The sequence below is a fragment of the Octopus bimaculoides genome, chromosome 12, assembly GCF_001194135.2.
Source record: "Octopus bimaculoides isolate UCB-OBI-ISO-001 chromosome 12, ASM119413v2, whole genome shotgun sequence".
Taxonomy (NCBI): domain Eukaryota; kingdom Metazoa; phylum Mollusca; class Cephalopoda; order Octopoda; family Octopodidae; genus Octopus; species Octopus bimaculoides.
In genome coordinates, this window is record NC_068992.1 from 10,175,805 (window position 1) to 10,181,078 (window position 5,274).

General features: G+C 37.5%; 1 non-coding gene across 1 annotated transcript; it reads right to left on the reverse strand.

The window, feature by feature from the left end:
• Positions 1-4,342: 4,342 nt before the first annotated feature.
• Positions 4,343-4,448, reverse strand: LOC128249228 (U6 spliceosomal RNA). Its single transcript, XR_008265343.1, has one exon. It is a non-coding gene; the product is annotated as a U6 spliceosomal RNA (small nuclear RNA).
• Positions 4,449-5,274: the final 826 nt, after the last annotated feature.

The window sequence follows — 5,274 nt, forward strand, 5'->3', positions numbered from 1 at the left end:
TCTCTCTCTCTCTCTCACACACACACACACACACTTTTATATATTGCAATTTAAATTTAAATCGTATGACAAATGTTCACTATTCAGAACTCCGTATGTATGCCTTTATTTCCAAAAGGAACTTCGGTGATTACTTGTATTGTAGTTCTTGTATCTTCTGACAGGAATCTGTAGTTGTGTTGGCTACGGACTACACACAGAAAGTAAAGTGAAACACAGGATATTGTTTATATTGTTTACATTTTATTTAGCAACGAAATATTTTACAAACTTCAACGTTATTTACTTTCTACGCGTACCTTTATTAGTATCGATTCACCCCATAGATAATGCGTTTTTTTTTATACTGTCCTTCATTTTCTACAATGCTCTTCTATCTATCTGGTAGGCTTTCAAGGCCCCTCTTCCAAAATTCACTTGTCCGTGACGAAAAATACTCCTCCAGCATTCGTCTACAGAATTCATATTTTTCCCGTCCAAATGATTCTGAAGACAGCGGAATAAATGTTAATCAAATGGGGCAACGTTCGGCGAATACGGTCGGTGGGGCATCATTTCTCATTCAAACTGCTCCAGCCTTTGGAATGTCATCTTCGCTGTATGTGGCCGAGCATTATCCTGATGGAAGACTACCTTTCGTCTTGAAATAAAAGACGGTCGTTTTTCTTTTCGGGATGACTTGGATGACAGGGTGAATGACCAAATCCAAGCTTCTCTGCTAGTTTCTCAACAGTTACAATGAGGTTTTGTTCCACCAGGGTTTGCAGAACGTCCACGTTGAACTCTACAAATCTTCCAGGACGCGACTCGTCTTCTAGGCTATAGTTTCCGGCTGTAGTTTTGCTGACACTGGTTTACGCATATTGTCCGATCCCCATATACTGTTTTAATATTCCTCGCACTTTCCATTACGTTGTTGCCTTTATTGAACTCATAAAGCAAAATATGCCGAATATGCTCCTTTGTTACTTCCATTATAGCTTTGGAATAATAACTGTTAAAATCGAACTGCACTCTTCAAAACTTGCACAAAGAATAAGGATAAGGTAAAATCACTACCTGCTTTTATAGCAAGTTGATGCAGGTAGTTTATCCCGTCCCCCTCCGACTTTTAGTTCACACAATTGAAAAAACCGCATTATTTATGGGAAGGCCCAATATATTTTGATATTTGTTAGTTTAATCTGTCATTAGACATCGGTCTTGGTGAAGAAGCACCTTGAAGAATTTAGTCTAGCAAACTGCACCCACCCCTACGCCAACGATAATTCCTATCGTTTTCTTTTTAAGCTAGCACTTATCTTATCGGTTTCTTTTGCGGAACCGCTTGTCATGGGGACACAAGCAAAATAATACTGGGTGTTAAGCGGCAAAATTTAGGAATAAACACAATGACACGCACACATGCGACTCGATGGTATAGTAGAAGACACTTGCCCAACGTGCTGCGCATTTGCACTGAACTGCAAAACCATTTGGTTGCCATGCGAATTTCTTAACTACGTCGCTACATCATGCAGCTATTCACAAACACACACACACACACACACACGTTTGTGTGTGCGTATTTTACATACATACATACATACATATATAGTGATCACTTCTAAGACTTTCCAGTATGTTTCGTGAAGGAGGTTTAATACGATCGAAACATATCCCTTGTTTTCACCTTATTTTTAAAAACCAGATGCTGTTTCATATCATCGTTGTTTACATTGTCCATAACTTTCGATCAAATGATATTTTTGGTCTTTTCTCCTCTCGATTTTACTTTTATATATATAAAAAAATTCAAACATTATCTAGGGAGAATTTTTCTCTACAAATTATATAGACTATCTTAGTTGAATGATGCTTTATATTGCGAGTGGGAGAGTCAATCATATCGATAGCTAGACGGAAAGATAGATAGACAAATTGATCGATCGATTGAGCGATAGATGGAGAGGATTTTCGATGAAAGATATGGGGAGAGAGAGATAGAGATAGTGAGGAAGAGTGAGAGGGAGAGAGAAGGAGAGACAGAAAGAGAGAGAAACAGATATATGTATATAGAAAGAAAGAGAGAAAGAGATGAATGGAAGACGGATAGTGTCACGTTCGGAAATCGTAAACCAGAAACTTTAAGTAGTGAATTGTAAGATTCAGTAGCGAATTTATAATCTACGGTTATGTATTAAGTTCATACATTCTGTGTGAGTATGTGTGAGAAAGTGGATGTGTATGTGTGTGTTTTGTATTATAGGACAAAGTATAAACCTGTTTTCTTCGAACAATACACCGGAGTATTCCTCTATTATAACTAATGTAAACAAATATCTTTCTGATTTGCTTTCTTTGAGTGAACAAATTGATCTATTTGACTGGTTTCGAATCTTGTTTGATACTCCTCGGAGATAGTATGTATGTATGTATGTATGTATGTATGTATGTATGTTTGTATCCACATATATATAAATATAGATATATATATGTACACACACATATACAAATATGTTCATATATATGCATATATATATATATACATGCATACACGCACGCTCGTGCACACACACACGCGCACACACGCGCGCAAACACACATACACTCATGCACAAATGTATATAAACAAATAAATTACGCATGTGCATATATATACTTTGTCGATACTCGATATTTTATGTTAAATTTAATAAATATTTTGACAGTGTAAGAGAATTATTCAAGCTTGTTCTAGGACAATGATGGCGAACCTATTGCACATGTATCAGAAGTGACACTCAGCGAGCTTTTCAGATGATGTGCGATGAACTTTGAAAGGAAAATTCTTCCTGAAATATCATGTTACAAAAAGTTTGTATGAATGCGTTTCGGTTTCCAACATTTTGGTTTTTTAGCATTGTGTAATTTATGAAATGTGGACGTGAGTGAAACGTTCATTGGCTTTAGATCGCTCAACTCCCAAGTTTCGATCGTTGGCACATAACAAAAGCAAGAAAGAAGACAATAGCATTTATTTGTGTGAGTTGATTGTATTCAGGCCTCGGTAGAATCCTGATTTGTATCATCTGGCTACCAAGTTGTGAAGGGAGATATTCTGTCTTTTGAAGTGGATTTAAACGTTTTGTACTTGCTTTGCATATAAATTTTTGTTGGTAGTGGGAGTAGTAGTTGTTGTTAGAGTGTCAGGCTAGAATGTCGGAGGTTCTGATCCGGATTGATTGTAGTTTTTGCTCCCTAGTTTTTCTCTCGCAGGTACTGGGATCTGTAGTTCTGAACAGGGACCCATACTTAGACAGAATCGTAAAGCAGTAGCAACAATAACAACAACACTTATAATAAGGATTTCTACAATTAGCACAGCACGACAGTATTTCAGGAGAGAACTATCGAGTCACTTGGCTCGATTAGAATTTATTTCATCAACCCCGGAAATATAAACGATAAAATCCATACAGGCAGAATTTGAACTGAAAACGAAGGGACTAAATTAAATACAACAATAGATAGTAGATTAGCAGAATCGTTCGGTGCTTCGAACAAAACGCCTGCGTTATTTAGTAGCAACTTTTTACGCTCTGTATTCAGATCTTTCTGATCTTAAATTTATTTGCCTTTCATTCAGTTGGAGTCTATAAAATATGCAGTCGTGTCTTTGATTTAATATTCCTATAAAACATCTTAAACATGGATGGAATTGTAATACAAAACTCGAAAGTCTTTCTGTAATACACTGCCTTAACAACCACGATCACAACATCATTAGTGCTTTCTTTATTAGCCACGACGTTTGGCAAAAATGACCGAGGATGGTATGGGACAATACAGTGTGGGGTTATATATATATATATATATATATATATATATATGTATGTATGTATGTATATATAATGTAAACAAGTGAAATGACAAAAGAAAATCAAACAAACAAAAATTTTCCAAATGGAAGTAGACATCCGTAGGCTGATGATGGGAAATCCTATCAAAACAATACGTACGCTGATGACAAAGTCAAACGTTTTATGCCATTTGTTCTCCTTCAATCTCCAGGCGCATGCTCAGAGCAAACCCGTTCACTTGGACAATGTTTACCACTGTCATCCACCATTCAGCAAATTTGCTCGGAGGCAACACTTCCCTTCCCACAACAACAGTCACGATATAGTTGACGGTCCGTAACATCAGAAGGAAAAACACGAATCAACGGAGGAACAGTCATTCAGTCGCTTGATCCCCTAGAGTTAACAGCTAAATCTTTCCCACATCTTAGCCAACCAAAAAATAAAATAGAGGACACATCAAACGATATAGATACAGACGTATAAAAATGCTGCGTTCATGCTGGAGCACAACTATGATAAAAAATATGGAATGCTGCATGAATTTCCGTGTCATTCTTGTGCAGAAGCCATGCTAATCTTCTCTGTATCATCCCAATTTCAGTATATGTACTAACCGGTATTTAATATATTGGTTTCAAATTTTGGCACAAAACTTTTTAGGGGACGCGGTCAGTCGATTACATCGAACCCAGAGTTCGACAAGTACTTATTTTATTGACCCCGAGAGAAGGGAAGCCAAAGTCGAACACATCGGTGTGTTTGAACCCAGATCGTAAAGTCAGAAGAAACGCCGCTAAGCATTTCGTCCGGAATGGCAACGAGTCTGTCAATTTGCCGCCTTTTGTGTATTTAATATAATGATAGCGAACCATTCAATGACAGCGAACTGGCAGAATTGTTTGCTTGTCGGACAAACACAGTCAACGGCATTTTATTCATCTGGTGTTTTATGGTCCGGTTTCAAATACCAACGAGGTCGACTCAGCTTTTAATCATCTCGGGTGTCGTTAAAATAAGTGCCTGTCAAATACTGGAGACGATGTCATCAACTGGATCCCTTCTCTCATTTTCAATCCTTGTGCAGAGACTAGAAACAACATCAATATAAAGTGGCACAATTTTGTTTTTATTCCCATTTAATCAGAAAGAGAAGACATTGTCTATGAATCTTTATTTTCAAAGCTCTTCAAAAATGGCGACGGAAGGAAGCTATCTTTAACGAGCTAAAAGGAGCTAAGTTACAATGGTGTTGGTGTTAAACTGGGGGTAGGGGATGTATTAAGCTTGCTATTCAAGAACTCATAATGTAAAATAGCGGGGCAATCTCACACCAGACCCTAACAATCCCACCAATTCACCCTTTGGATGGATACATTTGTTTATTGACATCGAAAGTAGGGAAAGCCGAAAGGGGATTCGGCTGCTATTTCCAGCATGTTGAGCGACCGAG